The sequence below is a fragment of the Petaurus breviceps genome, unplaced genomic scaffold (genome assembly GCF_028583685.1).
Source record: "Petaurus breviceps papuanus isolate PSGF00001 unplaced genomic scaffold, PetGlider_PUasm1.0 90775, whole genome shotgun sequence".
Lineage (NCBI taxonomy): Eukaryota > Metazoa > Chordata > Mammalia > Diprotodontia > Petauridae > Petaurus > Petaurus breviceps.
In genome coordinates this window covers 16,177,810-16,196,799 of record NW_027187342.1, presented here as the reverse complement: position 1 = coordinate 16,196,799, position 18,990 = coordinate 16,177,810, and the positions used below count along the sequence as shown (strand labels likewise).

At 38.7% G+C, this 18,990-nt stretch overlaps 1 long non-coding RNA gene across 3 annotated transcripts in view; it reads left to right on the top strand.

Moving 5' to 3' along the window:
- Positions 1–18,990, top strand: part of LOC138146960 (uncharacterized) — a 157,316-nt gene that overhangs the window by 11,310 nt on the left and 127,016 nt on the right. The window lies entirely within an intron of this gene.

The following is an 18,990-nucleotide window of genomic DNA, read 5'->3' as shown; positions in this document are numbered from 1 at the left end:
GTTTAAGTGTGTGTGTTATCAGAGCAGCCCAAGTACTTCAAAGGTCTGTACTATATGCTTAAAATAGGCACATTGCCAAACAGGAATTGAAACACACATACTGTACATACTACACTATTTGCCTTACAGAAATTAATTTTCAGCAGGCAGCCGCTTGGATTATTTAATATTTATCTTTAGCTGCAGGAAGATGAATCTATTATTTTATACATTGATTTTGTTATTTTACCCAAGAATTTTGGCTGGGTTTTCCAGTAGGAGGTGCTTATGCTGTCTTCCATACATTGAATATATGCATAAGTGCCTGGAGTTTAAAGTGCCAAGAATTAAGTGAGGATTTCTGAGCAAAGTTTCTAGGTTTGTAGATTTTTGCACATTCGGTTGCTATTTTTGCTTTTTGTTTTTTATTTGTTTTTGTCCTATGATTTCATGAGTATAGAAATCAGTGTAGGGAACTTATGACCCAGAAACTATCTCTACCCATATATAAGGAGGTAGCATGTCACCAAAGAAAGATATTCCAGAATCGCACGACCTGGGTTCATGTGCTGCTTTTGACACCCATTACCTGAGTGACCTTGGACCTCAGTTTCCTCTTCTGTAAAATTTGTGGGTTAGACTAGAGGGTCTCTTCTAATTCTAGATCTGTAATCCTATGGTCCTTTGATAAAAGCAGTAACTCCTTGAAACGGATCATCTTAGAGGAAGGGTTCTTAACCTTTATTCATGCCACTGAACTTTTAGAAGTCCAGAGGAACATAGGGACCCCTTGTTAGAATAAAGTACTTAAATGCATAAAACAAAATACATAGAATTAAAAAACAAGTCTATTGGGGTGTCTAGGTGGCACAATGAGTAAAGCACCGGCTCCATAGTCAGGAGGACCCGAGTTCGGTTGTGGCCTCAGATACTTCACATCCACACAAAAACTAGCCGTGTAACCTTGGGCAAGTTACTTAATCCCAACTGCCCTCCAAAAAGCAAAAAAAAAAATCTATTACAGTTATCAAAATACTTGTGGAAATTTTTAAGTTAAGTTCACAGACCCTACAACAAGTAACTTGCCCATGGCCACATGGCTATGTTAGCATGTTTCAGAGGCAAGACTTCAACCCAGTTCTTTCTGACCCCAATGTCAGCTCTCCATCAACTCTTCTATGTAATCTCTCCCGTAGTGATATTGTAGCTGCTGTTCTGTTGTATCTTATTTTCATGATCCCTTTATGGGTTTTTTTTTGGCATTGATACTACAGTAGTTTGTCATTTCCTTCTTCAGCTCATTGTACAGATGAAGAAATGGAGGCAAGCAAGGTTAAGTGACTTGCCCAAGCTCCCACAGCTAGTAAATGTCTGAGGCCAAATTTGAACTCAGGAAGATGAATCTTCCTAACTCCAGACCTGGCACTATACCCACTGTACTCCCTCGCTGTCCATCGTAGTGATATTATTGGATTGATTATATCAGTGGAAACAATGTAAACAGCATCATACTGAGAATCAAGACATCTAGATTCCAGCTCTGTCTCTGACTTTAGGTGTCATTCAGGCCCTCATGATCTCACAAGCACTCGTCCTCTATGAAGCAATGGGGTAAGATCAGAAGATATTCATTTCCTTTGGTTGTAAAATTCTGTGCTGCTATAGTACCCCAAGTGACCACTGTTCCTCTTGTTGTTAAGATATCTTAAGGTATGGAACTATGTTGATTGCATCAGATAAATTAAAACAAAAGGGAAAAAATGTCATGATGTCAAATAACAAAATGACTGATTTAGTGTCAGAGACACTTGAGTGTATAAAAATACAAAATACTGCAAAGTACCTTGTTGATAGAAACTGTTTGATATCAATGGAGCATTACCGGGTCTGCACTGTCAGCAAACTTGACTGTGACCACAGTGAAAGAGATGCTAAAATGTCATTTCATGGACCACATTATGTGCTGCTTACAATGAATATTCTGGCCATGGTTTATTACATTTTTGATAAATTGTAACTTCTTGGACCAAAATTTGGTTAGCTTATCTCTAGTGTCATTTAAATATCTTAAAGAACTGAATTTGCCCCAAAGATTTAATCATCATTCAGCAGCAGTCTGTAACCATGTGGTACTAATTTAAATTACTGTAGCCATGGACAAGTCTCTATCCAGAAATTAATAAATGCAATTTATAAGGAATGTTAAGTAACAACTAACAATTTAATGCTTTGTGAGTTTCAGCCAAACTGATTAAATAATTAAAACAGATTTCTAGGGATAGGGGAAGAGATTTTACCATAAAAAGAGATAAACAGTTTGGGAATTGTATGCATTCTCATAGACATTTAAGATAATTAAATCCAAAACCTATGTTAAAATAACACTAAGGGTCTGGTTTAAATCAACAGTGGGAATTTCAGAGTTAAGAGAACTCCATCCTTAATCTGCTCCATCGTATGAAGAAATGGATTCCGGGACCCTCTGACTACTAGTTCATTTTACAGTGTATGACAATTGGTAGGGGAAATGTTGGACTCCCATACAACACATATCCACAGTGTAAGTTCTACTTACACTTGTACTTGTGGACTTTCCTAAACCTGAAGCAAATACTTAGACTGGTCAAAATGTGTTTTTTATAACTTATGTGCCATTGTCAATTCATTACCTGTATTTAGAGACAAAACCCCCAAATCTCCAAAAGCTCATGAAACATCTATGGTTTGGCATGTATATGTCATGGATATATGTATCCACATGTATGTATGCATATACTTCATATGTACAGGGCACTAGATTCATTCAGGTGCTGAATAAGCACTGTTTGGTTAATGAACATTTGTGTTTTGTGATTTATAAACTATGATTTCTGTCGGTGGAAAAAAGAATCGATGGGTACCATGAGTTCAAGAATCATAGAATTTTGGTGCTGGAAGTTACAAGAGTGGCTATCTAAAAAAATCCCTCCTATAACACAGCCTTTAAGTAATGATCTAGCCTCTGGTTGGGCAGAACCTACTACATCCTGAGATAGTGCATTTCCACTATAGGCTAGCTCTAACTGTAATAAGACTTTGACTTTCATCAAGCCCAGTTTTACTTCTGTGCTTTTTATTCATTTCCTCTAGTTGTCTTCCTAGCATCAAGCAGGAGAAGTATAATGCTTCTTCCATGTGAGGGTCTTTCCAATACTTGAATAAAGATATCATATAGAGAGAGCAGCTGGTTTGCACAGTAGATAGAGTGCTGTGCCTAGAGTCAGAAAGACTCATCTTTCCGAATTCAAATCCAGCCTCGGATACTGACTGTCTTGTGTGATCCTGGGCAAGTCATTTAACCCTGTTTGCCTCAGTTTCCACATATATAAAATGGAATAGAGAAGGAAATAGCAACCACTCCAGTATCTTTGCCAAGAGAAACCCAAATGCAGTCATGAAGAATCTGACATGACTAAACTGAGCACATTATATATACATTTATATTTATATACATACACAATACAGATGCATATACATATGTACATGTATACATGTATACACACATATGTACCCAGGCTTTATGTGTGTGTACTCCCCCTTAAAACAAATCTTTGTTCCAGGCTACACCTCTCCTAGTTACTTAAATTGAATGACTGCTCATAGATTACCCTGACATACTACTTGAAATAATGTTTCTTTCATTGACACAAGAGGCAAAAATATCTATCAGTCAACTATTTTCAGTTTTCTAGTATCTAGGAAATCAAACATGAGGAAGAGCTTCAATTCATTGTTACCTAGGGGCTTTCCAAAACAATTGTGTAAAAGTTGTCCCACCAATTGGATGGCAACAACAAAGTGGAAAATCATTTGTATATGTTTGTGTGTCTACAATCGCTGGTGGGAGGGGTGTCTCATTAAATTAATCAATTGATTTGGTGTCATGTAGAACATGAACTTGAGCAGACTTCAGGAGATGAAGGATAGAAGGGCCTGGTGTGCTATAGTATATGAGGTCACAAAGATTTGGACATGACTGAACAGCTCAACAACAACAACAACAACAACGACAACAACAAAAGAGATATTGCAGTGGGTTCCAGTATGATTGTCCCTCAATAATCAGTGCCATGCAATGGCAGCCAAGGGCGTTTCTTAGAGAAAACTTGAATATGTTATGTATACCTTCCCATCACCACTTAGTTGAAGTGTAATAGAAAGACATACCACTTTCCACTTACTGACTATACAGGTAAGTGACTCACTTATTATCACAAAGCTCATATGTGTCCGAGATAACATTCACAGGCTAACCTTCTGGCTCCTAGATTATGCTGCCTTTCCTATCTCCTAATCAAACTAAAGTGGCAAGAGGCAAGGCATAGATTACAGATTCGAACCTCAAAGATATCTTAGAAATCAGCTAGAATAATCCCTTCATTTCATAGATAAAGAAAACTAAACCCAGAGAAGTTACATGTCTCATGAGGTCACATAACCAGTGAGCAGTAGAGCAGAGATTCAAACCCAGGTCTTTTTATACCAAATTAAATGGTCTCTCCACGAAAATTTTTCTTTATCCTATCTCATATTTAAATATGGCTTAAAAAATATGTTGTAGTTTCAAAGACTCTTCAAATTTCATAGTGGGAAGGGAACTCAAAGGCCATCTTGTCCCAAACACAATTGACCAGGATTCCCCTGTACAATATTCCTAAGAATCATTCATCAAGCTATAACTTAAAGACCTGTACATAACTTAAAGATGTCTGATGAAGGAAAACCCTTAATATCCCAGCCCGTCTACTTTTAGATACTTATAATTTAAAAAATAGTTTTCCTCATGTAATTAACAGGGTTTTGCCCATGCCTAGATAGCCTAAACTGTAAGAACTTACACAGTAGACTCTCAGGACCTTGCTTCTGAGAGATAGAAGGACTGGTGTAGGCAGCAACATTCTTCCTTGGCCTGCCAGTGGTGAAGTGCAGTGTTTTTCCATTGATTGTATAGTAAGAATTGTTTGTGTCTTTAAGTCTACATGATGGAAGCAAGTTGCTCTCTTTCCACTGGTGTTCAAGGGTAAAAGACTCATTCACTCATAGCCTCCTGGGATACCATGCAGAAAGTGAAAAAGTTATCTTCTCCTTTCCCCAGGCTATATGTCCTGGAGTTTTGGTCTGCTTCATTTGTCCTTTCTTTGGTTCTAGATTCAAGGAGATGAGTCTCTGGCCTAGGAGACTAAAGCACAGGGACTTTCATGCCCAAGATTCTAATCTATCAGGGAAGCCCCACTAACCCAGCATCCCTGGATATCAGGCCAACAGGACTTTTGGATTTGGAACTTGGTAGGACTAATACTTTGTAGGAACTGAACTAAACTGTTCATCTAATCTCTGTCCTCCCCAGAGACTGGGGTGGTATAGAAGGGATTACATTCATGAGTTATTATGGGAATATGTTTATATGTTTGCTAATGTTATACCTCTGAAGTAAATATTCCTTTGTAAAAGCAGTTGACTCTTAAGGAGTCAAGTGGAATTGAGGTCCTTAGACCCCTAAAATTGGGGGAACACATTGAGGATTTGATCTAATGACAGATTTGAGAGATTTCCCAGTCTTCTGAGGGTACTAGAGGAACTTGGTGTAGGTATGGGTGAAAATGTTGAACAGACCTGGTCCTCAGGTAGTGAAAGGCCAGAACATTAGAGTTACATTTAGACTAACCTGAAATATGCTTTTACACATAATCTTCCCCAACTGTAGGAGGTATTTTCTACATTGCCCCATTGATAATGCTTTCCCTCAGAGATTATTTTCTGTTACATGGTATGTATAATTTATGTACCTAGACATTTGTATGCAACATTGCATCACCTTCTTGTGCTACAATACCACCCTATTGACTGATAAAGAGATTTTATTCTACCAAAATTGCAAGAACTTTTTCACTTAAACCATTGTCCAGCCATATTCCACCCAAGACAGACCCCTCACTCCCATTTCAACTTCTTTGCTTTGTCTCGTTATTTGACCCTAACAAGATATGTCTGGTTCCTGACTCTTCATCCAGCATGTGCCCTTTCTCTCCCAGCATTGTGCCATCTGTAAATGTGATGAGCTTGCCATTTATGCTTTCATCCAAGGTACTGATAAAAATGTTGAACAGCAGAGGGCCCAGGACATATGCAGAGGTCATTCTATGAGAGACCTCCTTCCAAATCAACACTGGGCCTAATCTTTTAACAAGGTACTGTATGATTTTCTGCTGCTTATTATCAAGGAGTTATAGGCTTCATGGTACTGTGGAAAAGGCACTGTCCATTAAGCCTGGAAACATGGATTTTTCACTGGTTACTGTTGTTGTTCATCCTTTGTTTTTTGAAGAGGACCAATGACACCATGGAGTGATGATGTCTTGACTTGTGTGTAAATTGGATTTAAATGAGGCAGAGTTACATAAAGTTGTCAGCCTCACTTTGTCTTCTAGAAACATCAAGTCCAGTGTCAAGACAAAAGTCAAGAAGACTAGTGATGACCAGGATGCAATGGATGACCTCGGCATCTGTGATATCTGACCAAGCTCTAAGAGCTCCACAGCACCTGCTTCATCCGCCTTCATGGCCATTAGAACAAATTGTTTTCATTCACCTGTTCCTCTGGCAGACATCTCCACATGCTTGGGATAGATATCCCCCTAACTCAGCAAGTGATTTAAGGCCTTGTTTGTCACCTTCATTCTGGTTTAATTTCTCTGCTGAGACAGTTTACTGGGATATGGTGTGACTGCTGTGCATGATATAGTTTTTTTGGAGCCATGGGTGAGGGTTGGGTGGCAAGTAGGCAAGAAAGAGCAGCCCTGAAAGGGGCTGGGCAAGACCTCCTTCCGAGGTGCTGGTCCTCCTTGAACAAGATATCTGATTTCTCTACACCTCAGTTTCCTCTTTTGTAAAATTAATGTAGTAACATCTGTGCTACCTACTTCACAGAGGTTCTGTAGGGAATATTATATATGTTCATATAGACATATATAATATTTTATATATAATAAACAGTAAGGTATATTTGTAAATTATTAGCACTCTGTATGCTCTAGTACTCAGTATAGTGCTATACATTCTTCCTCTTGCTCTCTCCTTTTTTTCTGCCTATTTATTCTGTCTGTCCACTACCCTATATTTAGTCCATCCCTTTGACTGAATAAATGTGGAGAAGCCTTGGTATGGAAACTCCTTCAGTGAAGCAGATCACCAACTCATGTATAACATAAATAATCTAAGAGCACTGAGAAGCAAAGTCACTTGTCCATGGTCACCATGGTGCCAGAGGCAGAACTACAAGGCTAACCTTCTAATTCCTGGGTCATGCTGGCTTTCAACATATATGACCTTATAAAGGAGGGAATTACAAGGGAGAGGAAGGTATAAGTCAAAATTACCTTTAGAAGTTATAGTATATTGTTTTATTGAAAAAATACTCCATTTCTAGGTTAGAAATATCCCAGTCAAGCCCTAGATCATCTGCCTAAGGGTAAAGATCTTATTTCTCCATTATGTGGGGTCTAATTCTTCTATTTCTCACAAAGTATGACTGGGGGAGGTTGGGCAAGAGGATGTGATAATAATGGTGAACAGGTGCTTGTAGTAGCAGACCCATGAACATAATAAAAGCAATTAAATGTCTGTTGGAGGTGAGAATATAGTTTGTCCTGTTAGTTTTAGTATGTGGATGCCTCTCAGAAAACATGAGATCTGTAGGCAGAGAGACTAGGTCTATGGCCAGTAAGTAATAAAAGTCCATAGTTTAATACAACACAATTAGCCCTTGACCCTGAGTAGGAGAATGCCAGCCATGATTGGGAATGAAATCCAGCTGGTCTCAGGATAAAGTACTCCATAAATTTAAATTCTTACTACAATGGATATGTTTACACTGGTGCCAGTTGCCCCCTGACCACACCTTCTCATTCTGGCCTCTTATTCCTTTCCTTCTGTAAATCATCCACAGGGTTCCATCCAATATGCTGGAGTCGTTCCTCTAGATCAGGGGTTCTTGACCTTTCTGTGTGTTGTAGACCCCTTTGGCAGTCTGGTGAAACCCATACAGCCCTTCTCAGAATAATATTTTTAAATGCACAAAATAAAATACAGAGGGTTACTTAGAAAAATAATTATATTGAAATATAATTATCCATTTTTAAAAGTTCCTAGATCCCTGGTTAAAGATCCCCAGTCCATTTCTTTGAAATGTTTGGCTCCCTGTGGAGCACACAGGCTTCGACCTGGTAATCCTTTACCCCCACTGCATGACTTCCCCTGAATCCCATTGTGACCGTCACTGTGGCATGGATGTGCCTCAAGCTTCATAGAGTCTATGGCAAGTGAAGCTCAGGCCCATGCAGTCTGTGTCTTGCTGGCAATATACTTTATTCATGGTCCAGTAGCTTATAATGTCTGTAACTATAAATATAGGCACCTAGGTAGTACAGTAGAGAGAACATATGGCCTGGAGTCAGGGAAGATATGAGTTCAAATGAATCACTTCCTAGCTGTGTAATCCCCACCAAAACACTTTATTTGACTCAATTTCCTTCATAATATATTGGGGTAATAATATACCTACCTTGCAGACTTATTGTGAGGATCAAATGAGATAATATTTGTACTTGGCACATAGTAGGTGCCTTATAGATGCTTATCCACTCCCTTTCCCTTTCCAAGGACCAGACGTGCTAAGCATGGAAACATTCATTACCCATAGCCAAACCACTTGGTAAGAAATTCTTAGGCCATAGCAACTCATTTTAGCCTTAAAACATTTTAGCCTAAAAATTTTGGCCTTAAAAATATCAAGACAAGAATTATAGAAGTATTTCTGTAATGTTGTAGTGTAGGAGAATCAGATCACATGAATATATTTTGTCTTATTTTAGCCCTAAATATAAGCAAAGTCTTGAACAAGGCTAAGATAGTTCACTTGATTCTTAGTATATAAAAGACACTTACTCTGTATCTTTTCTTGTCTCCCTAACAGTATAGTCTGTACTCTCTCAATCCCCCAAAGAACCTTTCCCCCTCAAGCAAAAAATAACCTGCTCACAAGATATTATGAAAAGGCACTTATTTCCTTTTGAAGCTCTAATAGTCATGGAAGTCGCGTATTCTGCATTTATAAAAGACCTTTCCCCATTGAATCATGGAGTTGGGATCAGAAGATGGTGGTTGCTCTCCTCAGCCACTGGCTTCCAAGGAGCCAGCATTCTCATTTATATGCCAGAGAAAGTATAATTATCCCTCTGACGGAAGAGACCATACGTTTATCAGTTTGAAGTTGTTACAAGATTTACCCCTGAAAAGTGCCTGAGTCACCTAGCCAGCTTTCTAGTACCCGATGGTGGCACCACCAGGCATCATTGTTCTCTCAAGGTGATAGCAGGAGCTGTTCCATGCTAGAAGGCAGTGGCGTTCTGGTGGGGTCGTGGTGGTGTTCAGATGCCTAGCATTTGTCGGGTTTGCCTTGGACTTCTGGTGGTTTAGTTATGAAACTTGTTAATTGAGCTATAAATATAGCTGCAGCCTTTGCCTTCCAGTAAGGCAGTGTGTTAATTTGGGTTTGGCAGGGGGATGGCGCAAGCTGCCAATGTTATGTTAGGATTAGTAACGTGCAGTACATTTTAACTCAACTTTCCTGTGAGCCACGATTTTCTCATCTGTTTGTTATCTCTGAGATGAGAGAGGAGAAGAGAAAGCAAACTCATCACTCTGAGCCTCTTACGTTGGGAGGTTTAGCTGCAGGCAGGCTCTTCATTCTGGCCATCTCCATATGTAGACAGAGTGAAAAAGATAGATTGAGAGCATCAAGCCACAAACATAAGCAGCACATGATTATTGTGTAACTCACCTGACCGCAGTTATGATACGATTTTTGACTCTTGCCCTTCATCTCTCATAAGGCCCTCACCATATTCAAAGTTCTGGTAGTGCTTTGAAATGCATACAGTTTGCATAACATGGTCCTTATACTTATACTCACTCAGGATTTTGTTTTGTTTTGGTAAATAATTGAATTATATGCAAAGATGAGTAGTATTATTTTTTTTCAAGTTCTGATTGTGTGCAGAGTACCTTGTGTGAAGAATTTCATTGAAAAATATAGTGACTATCAGTATGGTCATATAAAATGACCATAGGTCACCCATCAGTCACACACACCCACAACTAATGGCCATAAGCTTATACATATGTACATGCATATATAAACACATGCGGTATGTCTGTGTGTATATTTGTTGTAGTCATTCTGTCATTTCAGCTGTGTCTGACTCTTCATGACCCCACTTGGGGTTTCCTTATTAAAGATACTGGAGTGGTTTGCTATTTCCTTCTCCAATTCATTTTTTTTCAGATAAAAAAAATTGAGGTAAATGGGGTTAAATGACTTTCCTAGGGTCATACATCTAGTAAGTTTCTGTGGCCAGATTTGAACTCAGGAAGATTTAGTCCTGACTCCAGGCCCAGCACTCAGTCCATTGTGTTGCCTACCTGCATGTATATGTATATGATTATGTATAGGTATAGGTGTAGGTGTAGGTGTAGGTATAGGTATATATAGGTTTGTGTGTTATGTAAGTATATGTGTACATATGGGTATATACACATAAATTCTACGGTTATATATGTGTGTTTATGTGCAATATATTGTATATAAACACACATATACATATACACATGTGTATATATGTATATGTCTGTGTGTATATATGTATGTAATTGAGACACTAGCATAGTACCTTGCACATAGTAGGCACAGGAGCTATAACTCAGGTGGGATAAGCTGAGCTTTGACTTAGGGTATCCCAATTTAAATTGTGCTGATAATACTTATGCTCTTTTATCAGTGTTAAAATAAATGATCTTACAACTTGGTTAGCAAGAATGAAATAGGAAGCTGCCGTATTAGATATAGACTTCTCCTTTCCCACCAATCCCTCCAGCAACAGCTTCCACATGCAGTGACCTCATAGTGTTATTGTGTTTTTCCATCTGTTTCCCAGTTGAATTTCCTTAAAAGTTTATTTCAAGATGCAGTTTGTTTGTTTCTTTTTGAAGAGGGGAAGGCAAGGCAATTAGGGTTAAATGACTTGCCCAAGGTCACATAACTAGTAAGTGTCAAGTGTCTGAGGTCACATTTGAACTCAGGTCCTCCTGACTCCAGGGCCAGTGCTCTATTCACTGTGCCACCTAGCTGCCCCTGAAGGTGCAGTTTTTGAAACTTGCTCTTGGCACTAAATTTTATACTTACTACCCTTGTAGACTCTCAATCAATATATGTTTAATTAATAAATTAATGGTTATGTGTTCATCATTAGATATTTAGTTAAAGGATGCATCCTCATGCCTTTATATTTTATACACGTCTAGTTTTCCTGAACCATGAAGTCAGAAAGTGATCATCCAAATACATGACCTTCCTCCTTTACTTTTCTGAGAAAGATCACAGTGATCTTTCAATAAGATTTTGAAAAGGTTGATACTCCATCTGATAAAAATTTGTTGATAGAAGAAAGATCAACTTTGACTCTGGCTTAAAATCCTTAAAGATTTTATAGCTACTTTATACAATATCTGGTCATAGGCAAGGCACTTAATGAAAAGTGTGCTGATAAATGTTTAATAATTGACTATTTGAAAAGAAATTACTCACAATACACTTTCAGGTTTAATCTGCATTATTAACATTTTTTCCATCGCTTTTTTAAGTCTAGACAATCAACAAAACAATAAATTGAGCCCTGACTTTTAGTGTTTGCTGAATTCGAAGGTATAAATGCTCTTGCAGAAAATTTAACAATCAACTCTCAATAAGTAGAGAGCCTACGTGTACAAGCTGACTTCAAGCCACTGCTACATTTAACCTCCACGAGCTAAAGTTTTCTCCTTCTGTATAAATGAGGAAAATTATTCTTATAGTACCTAGCTCAAAGGATTATTTTGAGATATAACTTTGCAAACCTTAATATACTTAGTCTCACTTTGTTATCATTTTTTGGTTTATTTCTTTGCAACATCCTATGCCTATGTTCCCTTCTCTCTACTCACACAGCCACCACCATATTTCAGGCACTTAACATTTATCATTTGTACTACTGCAATAGGTTCCTATTTGATCTGCCTCTCTCACTCCTCTCCTGACTTTAACCCACCTTCCATATAGTTGACAAAGTGATTTTCCCAACTTCTAAATCTCAAGCTCTCACCCCTCTCCCTACTCTCCAATAAACTCCAGCTCCCTGTTACTTTTTACAGTCAAATAAACACAATTCTGTTTAGCACTAAAGTTCTTCTCAACCTGGGTCCCATCCTACTTTTCTAACTTATTACACATTACTTCCCTCCATGCAAATTAGGATTGATCCAAAGTGACCTTCTTGTTATTCGTCATACATTATACTCCATCTTGAATCCTTATGACTTTATACTGACTGTCTTTCATTCTTGGAATGCCCTCTCTCCTAAACTCTGACTCTTATGATCACTTGTTTCCTTGAAAACTCATTTAGCCACATGTTGCAGGAGGCCTTTTCTCCCCTCGTCCCTGGCCCTACTAGTATTGTCCCACCCATGCCCCAAGATGACCTTTCTTCTTCTTTGTCTGAACTTGTATATGCTGCATGTGCATGGCTTCTCTTCCGTGAGGATATAAACACTTTATGGCCAAGGACAATTTAGCTTTCATTTTTTTTTATCCCCGATGCCTAGCTGATTGCCTGACACACAATATGTGTGGCTACTTAGACTAATGCTTATTGATCAATATTTAAATGTGAGTCGTCATTGATGATGATGATGATTTTAATGATGATGATGATAATGATGATAACTACTTTACCTGCATGGAGACTTTTAAATAATGTAAGAGTATCATAGCCTATCTCCATCACTCAGGTGAAGGCTAAAGTCATACATTGAAAATATTGTCAGTAGAAACATGCTCTGTTAATGAAATGTTGAGGAAAACTATATACTCTTTTTTACCTCCTAATTTTCTCACTCCCTTTGCATCCCTCAGTGGGAATATCCTTTCCCACTGAGAAGTATGTATTTTCAATTCCTTTAAAAAAAATTAAAGCACTGTGCTCATCTTCCTTTGAATGAATGTACTCAAAGAATGAAAAGATCCCCTTCCCCCCCAAATTATAGTGTACAAATGGAAAGGTTCTTAAATATAATGATGATCATATTGAATTTTTAAAAAATGAAATCATATGGTGTACCTCAACTATACCTGCTGTTAGTTGTGGTTTTTTTTTTCTGCAAGTCCTCTTGGCATGCCTTTGAAATACATTTTCTAACTCATCTGGTAACCTTGCTGCTAACCAACAATTACTGTTTGACATCTGAATACAGAGAATTTGGGACAAGCCACAGTTGTACATGAAAACTTTTAAAACAATGTCTCTCTTAATATATTCTTTACTTAAAAACATTGTGAAGAAATGATTATAGCCCAACTAGATTCTGACATGCTGAAAAAAAATGGCTGTTCATTCTTTTAAAATTTGTACCAATTTAGTGATTGTGGAATTGAGAGAATAAAAAAAAAATAGAGGTTATGCCAGGCAGGCAACCTTTCCTCCCCTCCACCCCTATTCACTGACTTGACAGAGTCAAGACTAGTAATAATCCTGGCTGTTGATGGGGAGTGGGAGCTATTCACCATGTGCCTATTTTTAACATCTGGGAACATGGAGTCAAATCCAAGTACATTCAGGAAGTCAGAGATTCTAAAGTTAGAAGTGACCTTAGAAGTCTAGGACCAATTTCTCCCATTGCATCCAGCTGTCTCCCTTTGAGAATCTCTGACATGTGGCCATTCTACTTTTACTTCAAGCAGGAGAGAGGTCAAGCATTATTTCCAAACTGATCATTCTGCATTATTTTCCCAGACACACCTGAAAGAGGAGAAAAATACTCAGAAGTTCGAATCGTGGGATGGAGGTTGTATTGACCTTGTGACAGATTCAAAACACTGAATTGGGAGATGGATTGATACTGATTCTAATTCTGAATTACCTACTGCCCACATGACCTTACATAAATTACTTCATTTCTTTTGGCTTTAGTATTCTTACCTGAATATTGATGAGGTTGGACTAGTTCATCTCTAAGGTCTATTACAATGTCACACCCTATAGTTGATCCTGTCATGGTTTGCCATTTCCTTCTCCAGCTCATTTAATAGATGAGGAAACTGAGTCAAACAGAGTTAAGTGACTTGCCCAGGGTCACACAGCTAGTAGATATCTGAGGCTGGATTTGAATTCAGGTCTTCCTAACTTCAATCCCTGTATTCTATCCACTGCTCCACCTAGCTGCCTTAACATGAGACTTAACCAGTAACAATTTATAGTTTGTAGGAGGGTCTAAGATACCACCTTCCCCAAACATATTATTTTACAAACAAGAAAATGGTGACTGGAAGACATCGCTCCCTTTCCGCCAAAACTAACTTCTCTTTTAAATTTCCCTCTTACTGTTGAAGGCAGTTGGGTCTCCAGAAAGTGATTCTTACTTCTCATCCAAAGATTCTAGAAGACTCTGAGGCACAAGGGATGGTTTCCTTATGATATTGCTGACAAGTTCCCATTGAATCCTTTCCCTCTACATTATCAGTTAATGCTAATTAGCCATCTATACTTAGGTTTTTAGAAATGGCTTATTACTCAGGTGGGACAGTAGGAAAAGTTTGTATAAGGCATCCTCCCCCAAAACAATCATAGTCTCCCATAAGTAAATACAGAGTCTGGAGGAAAGTGGGCTCAAGGTTAGAGAATACATATGGCAAAGGGGTAACTTTTGCTCAAAATCTTTTTACTGGTTATAGGTCTATGTGAGGGTTTCCAGAAGTTCCCCATAGATATAGTGTAGCTTTCTTCTAGGCTCCTTGTAGAGCCCTGTGTCTACCTTTCCTGAGTGTGTCTAGTTTATCTTGAGCTGCTAGTATAGACACTGCTGCCCATTGCTACTCTTTGGGGGACACTACTAGCATGAGAGTGAGAAGACCGTTTGGACAATGGTCCAAATTCACCAACTCTCTAAATTCCACAAGTTCTTGTTCTGGTCATGATTTGGGGAGAAGATGGCAGAAAAAACTCTACACCTAATTTTCACCCTCCTCAAAGAGATTGCTCCTCAAAAACTTGGCTGGAACTACTGTCTCTTGGCTCTCCAATGAAATGTCAGGATCTGAACCAGCTTGCTATATTTATTGAATACTCAAAGGATATAATTGTATTACGTTAATTTAATGTCTTTGGTTCAATAGAGATTTTCTTATCTAATAAATGTTCTAGGACTAGCTTCTCTTGTTCTTTCTTTTGTTAGTTACAGGGAAAAGAATGATTGGTTGAGTGACTCTCAATGTCCACTCTTACACACTAATATGGATCAATCAATGAATGATCAAGTATTTATCAAGCATCTTCTTTGTGCCAAGTACTGTGATAGGCACTGAAAATACAAAGAAAAAAAAGAAAAGAAAGAATCGGTGTTTCTAAGGAACTCACAATGTATTATGGTAGGCAAGATATAAGTACATAATTATATAGAGAATAAATATATACACAATAGAGGCACAATAGATGCAAAGTGCTTAGGGAGGGCACTAGCAGTGGATATGAGATCAAGGAAGGCTTCACATAGAAGTTGACACTTCAACTGCATCTTGAAGGGAGAGATTCATAGACATCAAGAGAAGGAGTTTTCCAGGAATGGGATATAGCCAGTGCAAAATCATGGAGTTTGAAAATGGAGTGCTACATGTGAAGGATAGAGAGATCAGATTGACCGTGCTGTGACGTGCAAGAAAGGGAATATCATATGAGGAGCCTAGAAAATTTGTTTGAAGCCAATTTGTAAAAGATTTCAAAAGTCAACAAAGAAATGGAGTTTGTATTTTATCCCACAGGCAATAGGGGAGGCCCTGGAGTTCAATGATTAGGGTGATATGGTCTGATCTACAGTAAAAGAAAATCACTTTGGCAACTATGTAGAGCTTGGATTGAATTGGAGAGATTCTTGATTTAAGGAGAGCAGTTTGGAGACATTGCACAAGTATAAGTAAGAAGTGATGAGAGTCTGAACTAAAGTGGTAACTTGGTGAGTAGAAAGAAAGGGTCAGATGTAAGAGTTATCACAAATGTAGAAATACAAGATTGGCTAGCTGACAATATGTGAGATTAGGGAGAATGAGGAACCAAGGATAACACCAAGGTGACAAATGTGGGAAGAATGGTGGCACAAGGTATAGGAATGGTATAGGAAATGATGAACTGATTTAGAAAAAAAACTGGAAAGATTTGAACTTAAGAAGGAAGATGTTATCAGCCTTCAGAGAAACAGATTATAGGAGGAAATAAGCATAATATGGTCTTACATATATGTGTATGAGTATATATATATATACATATATGCCTATGCTTATAGATATCTATATCTGTCTATCTCTCTGCACTTAATTGTAGCCTTCTTTAGGGTGGGGAGGGGAAAAATAAAGTTAAAAACTGCATAGCAGAGAACAAAATAACCAACGAAGAAGCAAAGAAAAGCTGGGCAGCTTTGAAAACAATGCATAGTATTTGTTATATAGGTTTTCTTGAAATGGAAATTTACTGTATTATATTGAGTCCTCTCTTATGATATGCTATTGGGGGTGGGGGGAGCGAAGATTGATAGTACCTACAAGAGGAATAGGGAAATTTAGAAGAAAAAGTGATTTGACCAAAAAAAAGTTGATTTGAATGGACCTATCCATGCATTTCTCTAATGTCTTATTGAACTCAGTTATATTTGAAGCCTGTTAATGAACTACCCTGTGCCAGCCTTGGGCTGAGTTCCTTGACTATGTATGTAAATGAGTATTTCATTTTATTGGTTCCTAAACCAGGACATTAATTGTAAAGGAGTAGCCCTCCATTCTTAGTATTTAATATCTGAGGAATAAAGTCATTGCTGCCAGCTCCATTATATCTTCACAAGTTGGAAGACAATTCATATTTGCTCCCACAACATACCTCTGTAGAAATATCTACTCATTCTATGAAGAAGGTGATACTATGTAAGTAGTGGATTTTTTAGTATGTCTTTCATTCTGTACATTAAGCTCTCTTCTTCCCTTTGTGCCCAGTTGGTGCAAAAATAAGACAAAATGATTTGTGCCTTTTCCTTGGGACCTTTAATTTTGACTTCCTCTATTCAGGCCTGTGATAAGATGGATGAGGGGAGGATTCCAAAACCTGAAGAAACAGCCAAAGACTGGGCTCTCAGCCCAGGCTGTCAAAATAGGTTTTTTTTCAATGCCTATTGAATGTGGGTTTTTTTCCTCTAAGTGTAGCAAAATGCCTAGAAGCCAAAAGGCATGAGGCCTGTATTCTAGTCTCAGCTCTGCCAGCTCAATTTGGGGAGCATTTTTTTAAGCAATTGGGGTTAAGTAACTTGCTCAAGGTTACATGGCCAGTTATTTCTGGGTGTGGTGCTAAGTATGTGAGCCTGGATTCGATTCCCCCAGGTCATCCCGACACTGGAGCTGGTGCTCTTACTCGCTGAGCCACCTGGCCGCCCCTAAGCAACTGGGGTTAAGTAACTTGCTCAAGGTTACACGGCCAGGTGTTTCTGGGTGGGTGCTAAGTGTCTGAACCCGGGATTCGATCTCTTCTCAACACTGGAGCAGGTGCTCTTACTCGCTGTGCTACCTGGCTGCCCCAGGGGAGCATTTTCAAGAGGCATTCTTTGTACTAGGAACTATCCTAGGTTCTGGGGATATGAAGAAATGAAGCAGTTCTTGCTGGGGCAGAGGAGGTAGGAAGGACAAGCAGCACAAACATAAACAAAATATATTCAAAATATTTTTTTTGAGGGAATACTAGCAACTCAGGGACTAAGAAAGAGTCTGTGTGGAAGTTCAGCTTTGAAGGGAACTATGAGAACCAACAGGCAAAGATGAAGAGGGAGAACATTTTATATACTGACGATAGGCTATGCTAAGTTATGGAGCCAGAAGATGGAATGAATGCCATGTTCCGGGAGCTATGTAGAAAGATTTGGCTTGAATATAGACTCCGGGGGCATGGAGTGAGGGAGACAGGGAGGACACAGTTAGTGGGAAATCATTCTGGAAACATAGGTTGGAGCCAGATTGTGAAAAGATTTAAATGCCAGCGTTTGTATATTCTACTAGAGGCAAGAAGGATATATTGCAGATTATTGAGCAGCAGAGTGACATGGTCAAGCCCCTTCCTTAGCAATATCAAATTGGCAGTGGTGTGAAAAATGAAATGGAGAAAAGAAAGACCAATTAAGAGGCTAATGCAATGGTCTAGGCAAGAGTTGATAAGAATCTAAAGTATCAGGGTAGTAGCTCTGTGAAAAAAGAGAATAGGATGCATTTCAGAGATGTCTAAGTAGAGCTGACAAGATTTAGGGGTGCCTAGGTGGCGCAGTGAGTAAAGCAGTGGCCTCAGAGTCAGGAAGATCCGATTTCGGTTCCAGCCTTAGGCACAACACACACACAGACACACGCATACAGACACACACACACACACACACACGCACATGCACAAACTAGCCCTGTAACCTAGGGCAAGTTACTTAACCCCAATTGCCCTCCAAAAGGGAGAAAAAAAAAGACTTGGCAAATAATTGGATATAGGGAATAGAGTCAAGAGTCAAGAAACATTCCAAGATTGTGTATCTAGATAAATGAAAGATGGTCCCCTCTACAGAAATAGAGGTTAGGAGGAAGGAAAGTTCTGAGTTCCCTTTTGGACACATTTGAGAGGTGGAAAGAGTAACCAGGTAGAAATTTCTTATAGTTTTTTAGTTATGTGAGACTGGAATTCAGTAGAAAGTTAAGCATTCTCTTCTCTCTCTCTGTCTCTCTGTGTCTCTGTCTCTCTGTCTCTGTCTCTCTGTCACTCTGTCTCTCTCTGTTTCTCTCTCTCTCTCTCTCTCTCTCTCTCTCTCTCTCTCTCTCTCTCT